The following is a 7728-nucleotide window of genomic DNA, read 5'->3' on the forward strand; positions in this document are numbered from 1 at the left end:
ATCATTGTTTCATTTTGCAGATAAGTAACGTCAAGTGTAGCGATTATATGGCAAACTTGGCGGCTGTAGAATCTGGAGGTTGAGCGTAGCCCAGATAGATGAGGGTTCGGACTTGTTTAGCCCCTAGATAAGTAGATAATTATTGGGAGGGGGACAAGTTTGCAGGGTTATGGGGAGAGCGCGGGGGAGTGGGATTGATTTGGATAGCTCTTTTAATTGATACGATGGTCCGAATGGCCTCCTTCTGTGCTGTCTCAGTCAATGATTCCTCTATAAAGGATCCAAACGGCTTTTAACCAAATTGCCTTTGTCCAGAAAATGGGGAGAGTTTTGCACCGCCAGCAGATGGCGCGGTTACACTTTAACAGTATCGTTTATTCATGATTGTGTGTCATTGTGTATGTTGTGTGTGTGTGTGGTGTGTGAGTGTTGTCACCCTGTACATGTTCCGTGTGTGTGTCCCTGTACATGCTATGTGCGTGTGATTGTATGGGAGGGGCAGGTGATAACCAACGTATAGGTCGGGTATTGAAGTAATGAAGTTGACTTTGAGACAGAAAAACAGAGACAAACAACTTTAGGAGAAAATGTGGGAAGCAAATAAGCAGGCGAGAAAAACGGTCATTAAAATACAGTGACATGTGCGAAACGAATGCAAAGGTTTGCTTTGTGTAAAAGTGTCCTCACTTGTAAGATTTTGTTGTTGACATCTCGCTATAAAATGTACCATAAAACGTATTATTCCTTTGCCCACAAAATGCACTGTCGATTCACTTTGCAGTGAATTCTGTGAAGCCCTTCGTGACGTCTCGAAGATGGGATAAGGCGCTATATCAAATCCAAGGATTGTTATTATTATTATTAATGCTCCTTTTGACCTCTCCCAAAAGCAACGTCAGTTCCTAGAATCATGAGCTCACAGTGTGGGAACAACTGAGAACATTACAATACAGAATTCCTGCTTCAGACTCCTGATGTCGGAGAGAAGTAGGCATTTGATTGGTAATCACAGGTCAAGGGAATCAAAGGAACGTGAAATGTTTGGTAGAATCTGCGTTGGACAAAAAACAGGAGTTTGTCAAACACATTTGTTAATATTAATAATGATAATAACCCTTACATTGTGATATTGTCATTACATGATCGAAACATTACAAGGTGGGTCACTGGATTTTCTGTTGTGTTTCGGAGCTTGAGGAACGTCCGTTGCACGTAATTGTTTCCTATTTCAGGGCTACAACATCAGCAATCAGCTGCAGATTGGATAGAGAGCAAAGCTCCCTCTACACTGTCCGGGCAGCACTCCCAGGTCAGCTACAAAACAGATTAGAGACAGAGTAAAGCTTTTTCTATCCTGTTCCAACAAGTGAGGTGACGGTACACTAAACCTTTAGTAACGATATTTGCGAAATAGAAATTTGAAACGTTTGGATTTGAAGAATCGTGGAGAGATCTGAAACAAAAGTGCTAATTTTATTTGCTTACCAGCAAGAGAGGCGGCTCACGCGGACACAGATCAGCGCCAGCGTCACTCAACAGCAGCGAGAGTAAACCCAGAATTAAACCCTCTAATTGAATCCCAGGAATTGGGAAAATTCTTCATTTTGTTTCGAATCTGCGCAAAGCAAAGGTGCTCGGACTATTTTTGTCTTAGTCACTCGCTGCTCTGCTTAGCCACTTGAGCAATCCGCGGTTACAAGAAGATCTTCGCCAATATTTATGGGCAAAAATGGGAATTTTATAACCCTGGTTCAGTTGAGTTGAGAGCACGCTTGCTCACCTGTGGTCAGAAGGTCGTGGGTGTGTCCCATAGCAGAACGTAGGATCATGGTCTGATACGGTGCAGTAATGAGGGGCACTGCGCAGTTGATGGTACCGTTGTTTGGATGTGATGTGAATCGGTACTTCTCTTCTGGTGGTTGTGACCCCACTTACCACTTACCACCCCCACCCTTACTCACTAGTTACATTTACATTCATTCCACTGATGGGAAAACAGGAGAACCTCTACGGCAAGACATACAGAATATGAAAATATATGAGGTGCAACAATTTCCTACATTAATAATAAGAACGCTTCTGTTTACCTCGCAGTGTGTGGGAACCCATTTGTTGCTCAACTGATGGATCGTTTACCGGGAGTAATAATCTCTCCCCAAAAAANTTGGTCACTTAATCCACAGCTGTTTGTGGGACGCTGCCGTGCGCCATTGGCTGCCGCGTTTCTTCCACGAAATGCGCAGTCAATCCACTTTACAGCATATACTGTGAAGCGCTTTGAGACGCCTCAATACAATAGAAAATGCCATTTGTATAGCACCTTTCATCTCGGGAGAATGCCCCATGGTGCTGGACAGTCAGGGATTTGGACTCTGGCGGATGGGGTGGTTGGGATCAGGGGGGCGCGGAGGGCGTGGAGGGTAGGAGGGTGGCCGATGGCACAGTCAAAGAGGACCAGCGCGATAAGGCGCTATATCAAATAATAATAATCCTTGCATCTGACATAGCGCCTGATCACGTCTTTGAAACGTCTCAAAGCTCTTCACAGAATATACCGTAAAGTGAAGCCACCGTATATCTCGTGGGCGAAACAGGGCAACCAATTGCGCCCAACAGCGTCCCCACAAACAGGCGTGGATTGAGTGACCAAATTACTCTTGGTTTTTTTGGAAGGGGTGGAGGAATTTCTCCTTTTCCCCGTGGAAAAGCGATCCGCCAAACAACGCGGTTCTTACTTACTGTAGGTGAGCAGTAGGCGTGCGCTTGGAGTAAGGAAATTTGCCCAACATTTCGCCTTGCCCCGGCCGGGAATCGAACCCGGGTCCTCTCGCTTGCCGAGGCGAGCCCTCTAACCACTGAGCTGCGGGACCCCAAATGCAAGGATTAGTATTAATTATTATTAATTATTATTAAGAAACCCGATGCCGTCCCCGAAAGCCCGTCATCATTCCGAGCGGAAGCTCAGTCCGGGGAGACGGAGATGGTGCCTGTGGGCGGGTTGCGGTGGAGGGGTTGGGTTGGGTGGGGGGTGGTTGGGGGGAAGTCTCCCCTCTCCTTCCTTCCCTCCCATTGGATGCTTGGGGGGAGTGGGGGGTGAAGAGTGGGGAGGAGTTTCCAGCCTTTTTAACAATTTCCTCCCCAAAAAGGAATAACAGGAGTCAAAGGGAGTGAAGCTGACAGCAACACTGACTGACTGGTCCAGGCACAGAGCACAGAGGGACACACAGACCAGGAGAGGGAGAAAGAAGCCATCAATACACAACACATCAATAAAGAACAGCATCTGTCAGCTCTCAACCCCCCAAACCCACAACCCCACCCCCAGCAAAAAGAAATACAACAACAACCTCAATCTACAGGACAGGACTGAGTGACTGACTGACTGACTCACTGACTGGTTGCATTGGTTGACTGGGAAGATTTTTTGCAAATGTTCTGATTTTTTTTTTTCCTTTTCTCTCTCTCTTTCTCTCTCTCTCTCCTGGTTGGGGGGTGGAAACCACACACTGTATTGAGCAGAAAGAAATTGAATAATGGAACAAACGAGCAGATGGGCGATTGTTTGAAGCTTCCTCCTGTCTTCCTATCAACGAAAAGGATTTTTTTTTAATTGCAATTACACTGTATATGCACTGATGTGTGTGTGTGTGTGTGTTTTTTTGGGGTCTTATTCTCCTGGAATTGTGCAGCATTTTTTCTTTTAAATTTTTTTGCAAAAAAAATAAGTGAAGTTCCCAAGATCGAATGCATTTCAAATTGCTCCAGAATATTGACTGGTCTCTTTAAATGCACGATGCTAAAGGGAGCATTTATCTGCACCAGGCGAAATAGAAAGAGAGGAAGGAAAGAAAGAGAAAGAGAAAGAAGAGAGAGACGTGGTCTGATGGGGAGGATGCATTAGAGACTAGTCTGCCTTTTTGGGAGAAGTTGTGAATCGTCTTGTCATGCAGGGGACACTTCTCCTCCTATTGCTGGGCTGCATCGTTTGCTTACCAGGTACCTGTGCAGGTAAGACACCATCTATATTTATTATTATTATTATTATGATTATTATTATCATACAGTATACAGTCAAGTCACTTAGCCGTGTATTCTGTGAAGCGCTTTGAGATGTCGCGAAGGCGTGATGAGGCGCTGTATCGAACATTATAATATTATTATTCTTGTCATTCAAGCGGTCTGCTTGACGCGAGCCTGCACGAGGGGGGGGGGGGGGGCTATATAAATGCAAGTTGTTGTTCTTGTTGGAAGAAAATATCTTGGTATCCAGCTTTTGAGAGTCCTGTTTTTACGCTCGCTTCATTTTCTTTTTTACGAAACATCAGCGCTCTCCCTTTTATTATCTCTTGCCGGTTCTCAGATGAGAATAATCTTAGATATCGATCAAATAAAGCAACATTTGATTACTTTTAATCCGTGATTAATCGGGGCAAGACAACTAGTGAGATGCTTCCTGTAGATTGTGTTTTATATGTAAGACAAGTGATAACATATGACAGAAATATTACTGTAATAATACTCAGTCTCCTGCCCCCGTGACTTGCATTTCCACACCCTAATGTGCAATATATTGCATGTTCTATTTCCTATCGTCCAACCTCTTCTCTCCCATGGTCAGAAAGCTTCCACTCTTGAGCAGTCAGCTAACACCATCGAACAGCATTGAGCCTTGAGTGAGGTTTCCCTGTTTTGTGTGTGTGTGTGATCAGGACATTTAAATTATTTTCACATCTTTCCTCTTGTTCCCTAGTTTACAGGACCTCGCTGTATATTTCTATCGTGCAGACACATATTTCCATACTACTTCTGAATTGCATGTGCGCATCTATAGTTCTGGGTTAAGATGTGATTCCACATCACGTACATACACAATTTGTTTTGTATATGAGTGTACAATTCCAAGGCACGTGCGTACAAAAGAGAAAGGAGTTTCCCTCTCCCGGTGTCATGACCTACAACCGCCTGAATAAAATTGGTCACTCGCTCCATGGCTGTTTGTGGGACATTTGTGTTCGCAAACTGGCTGCCACAAAATACACAGTCACTCCAGTTTACGGTGTATCCTGTGAAAGCGCGTCGAGACGTCTCGACGACGTGATGAGGCGCTGTATCAAATGCGAGGAGTGTTATTATTGTTGTCTCCTAATTGCTGTTTATATCCTCACATATATGGATGCAGTGACCTTCTCTTCTGTCACCGAGGCTGTGTTTGTGTTTGCGTGTGTGGGTGTGTTGTGTGTGCGTTGGGGTGGGACGGGTTAACGAGTGCCTGGCATTGTTTTGCGAGCTCCCGCTGACAACACTCTTGACAAATAGCTTTGTTAATAATCAGACACATTCTGAGTAGCTCCATCCACAGTCTGTTAATCAGGAGGCGTCAAATCTGGAACTTCTCTACTCACACTAAGCCATGTCCACAACCTCCCGCCCGAAACCCTCAGAGAAAGAGGTGTTTAAGGCTGAAATTCACCCTCGATGTTATCTTTGATACTCTTGGTTACATATCTTGAACTCATTTTTATTCCCTTTACTTTTAAAGGTCTTGTCCATATTTTGCAATGTTAAACAGAGAGTAAATATCCTTTAGACACCCGTTATTCCATGAAAGCAGATGTCAAATGCAAGGAATTAACGAAATCTTTAACGGTATGAAATAATAATATTATGAGATATACCGATGATATTGTGAAAGGCGAGGATCAACCAGTACATGTACAGAAGGACCGAGGAAGAGAGAGAGAGAGAGAGAGATAGAGAGAAGGAGAAAAAACAGAAATGAGGCACAGATGGAGAACTATTGAGAGCGAGAGAGAGAGAGAGAGGAAAAGAATAATTATTGCTATAATTTTTGTGGTCAATATCTGGCTCCAGGAGCTTAGCCTTTGGTGGTATGCTAGGGGGAAGCTCTTTCCAGCGATGTGTTTGCGATTCCATTTCCTATAACTGTTAACCCACGGCCTGAGTCTTGTTCTTAAAACGGTTTCTGATGGGCTATGTTCCATTCCTCCGACTTTCAGGCTGGCAAATAGGGCAACGTAACTGTTTTGGTGTAAGCAACACCATCCAGACCACTCTACAACAACAGCAACAACTACAATAGCAGCAACTCGTGTTTATATAGCACCCTCAACGCCGGATGGTGTCTCAGAGCGCTTAAACCACCCTACTCCAATCTAATTTGTGTACCGGAGTTTCTACCCAGTGTCTAACAGATCGTAGATCCGGACAAAGCAGAACATGAAGATCCAAAGCTTATTTTTTTGTGTTAACAGCCTAACTCTCCCTGAGCTCAGGTCTAGATTTCACTGTGCGAATATGAAAGACAAAAGAAATGATGAAAAGGTCTTTCGACCCATCAAGCCTGCTCCTTCCAGACTAGATACAGCATGGTTTTATTAGATCGATTCTCGTTATGAAAAGACAATAAATACATAAATTCATCCAGCCCACACTCCTCAACCCTGACCTCCTTCCCTCCACAGATAACATCAACTTCTGTGGCTACTAACATGCAATGACCATTGTGTCCAGTGAAAGGTTTATATATTCCCGACAGCAGTTATTTCAAGATCCCCCAATACTTCTCTCAAGCGCTTGCGTGTCTAGGTTTCCTCAGTAACAATAACTTTTGCTTCCTCTCGAACTCCCAAAACACTGTCCTACAAATTATTTCTCCGGCTTCTCGTTTATTCACTGTTGAGATGAAGACTCAACTCAGTTTCCCTCCTGCTCTCGCTTTCTCAAGACTGTGGAAATCCTGATCTCTCACTGTTATCTTCTCCTATAATCCACAGCTTCCAATATAAAGCTTTGTGCCAACTAATGGTTCTTTATTTATCTTACCCTCTGGCCTATTCCCTTCAATCATATGCAAGCTGCTCTTTTTCAAACTCCATCTCAGTCTCCCTCTTCACTTCCCTGCATTACTTACATACTTTCTTACCGCTTCTGGGTTCATTTTTATATAATGAAATTTGTCACCTACAAAGCCCTCCATGGCCTCGCCCCACCCTACCTCTGTGACCTCCTAACCTCCTACCAACTTGCCCGCTCCCTCCGCTCAGCCGGTTGCGGCCTGCTCCATGTTCCCCAACCCACCCGCCCCACCGTTGGCGGGAGAGCCTTCATCCACTCTGCCCCCAACCTCTGGAATTTCATCCCCCAGTCACTCTGCCTCACCCGCTCCTTAGCCTCCTTCAAGTCCCGCTTCAAGACCCTCCTCTTCGACCATGCCATCGGCCAACCCCCTTCCCCTCCCCTCCCTTCTCCCCCCGACCCCAGGTCGAGTCTAAAATGTTGCACACTGTCCAGCGCCTTGGGACGTCCTCCCGACGTGAAAGGCGCTATACAAATGTAATCTTGTTGTTGTTGTTGTCCTTTCAGACTTTTTTTACGTAATCTCTTCTTTTACTAATATTCAAAATACAGTCACTGCACAAGTGCTTTAAGATGTCCTAATGTGAAAGGCAATACATCATTTGATATAGTGCAAGGATTATAAATTTAACTTGTGTTGCCTAGTTCTCCTCCCAGTGTCAAAGCTAGTGCAGTGCTTTTGGACGTCCTCTTGACGTGAAAGGCACTATGTAATTTATTTGTGTGTGTTGTTATCGATCTATTGGAATCCTAGGTTTGATCCATCCTTTTTATTTCTTTGTTGAATGCATTTAACCTCTTCATCTCAATTTAAAAAGCTCCCACCAATGATTCCATGCTCGGGTGGATGTC

This window comes from Callorhinchus milii, unplaced genomic scaffold, assembly GCF_018977255.1.
Source record: "Callorhinchus milii isolate IMCB2004 unplaced genomic scaffold, IMCB_Cmil_1.0 Scaffold12, whole genome shotgun sequence".
NCBI classification, from domain to species: Eukaryota; Metazoa; Chordata; class Chondrichthyes; order Chimaeriformes; family Callorhinchidae; genus Callorhinchus; species Callorhinchus milii.